General features: G+C 47.0%; 1 protein-coding gene across 3 annotated transcripts in view; it reads left to right on the top strand.

The window, feature by feature from the left end:
• LOC123145930 (leukocyte receptor cluster member 8 homolog) overlaps window positions 1–673 on the top strand; it is a 7,436-nt gene that overhangs the window by 1,210 nt on the left and 5,553 nt on the right. The window lies entirely within an intron of this gene.

Raw genomic sequence — 673 nt, 5'->3', positions numbered from 1 at the left:
CGAGAGGCTACCGGGTGGGGCCCGGGGCCACTGTCATTGAGACAATCGAAGGGCAAATCATCCAACCCCTTGTAAAGTGGGGCAAATCATCCAATCCCCCAGAAGTTGTTGTTTATCCCCACAAAAGACCAAATGGTATGTCATATAGATTCATCCTATACGTCGTATCAAAAGTGGTGCCATTCCCAAAGAACTTGTACTCCATCTAGTTGCTACCGTTTGTCCACATCAAACTCTTAATCCTGCTCTCACTATCCGCAAGAACTCTGTATGTGAAATCAGGGTCTCCAGCCACAATGTTGGCGAAAACCTCCCAAGGTTTTCCCCACGTCATGGTCTGCCTGCTCATGACTAATCTTCTACCACATATATTCCTCAAAGTCCTCTTTGTTAATGGACCTTTCTCTATCGACCTGAAGAAACTTCTGATGATGCTATACAATTTCCCATGGTTCCCCGCAACTGTTTCATCAGATCTTTCATGTAAACATCTATGTGCTTGTGTGACGGTCAGTGGACCTTCTCACCATTGTCAATGACATAGAGAGGTTGTGAGGCTCGAGGTACTCGGTATGTACAACCTGTTCTCGGATGTCCTCTACAGCCTAATCAACACAGGGCATTCACACCTACACGACTGGCTGTTCTCTGCCTCAGGCTTCCCCTGCACAAC

This window comes from Triticum aestivum, chromosome 6D, assembly GCF_018294505.1.
Source record: "Triticum aestivum cultivar Chinese Spring chromosome 6D, IWGSC CS RefSeq v2.1, whole genome shotgun sequence".
NCBI classification, from domain to species: domain Eukaryota; kingdom Viridiplantae; phylum Streptophyta; class Magnoliopsida; order Poales; family Poaceae; genus Triticum; species Triticum aestivum.
Note: the sequence above shows the minus strand (reverse complement) of the source record. Positions and strands in the feature narration are given on the sequence as shown.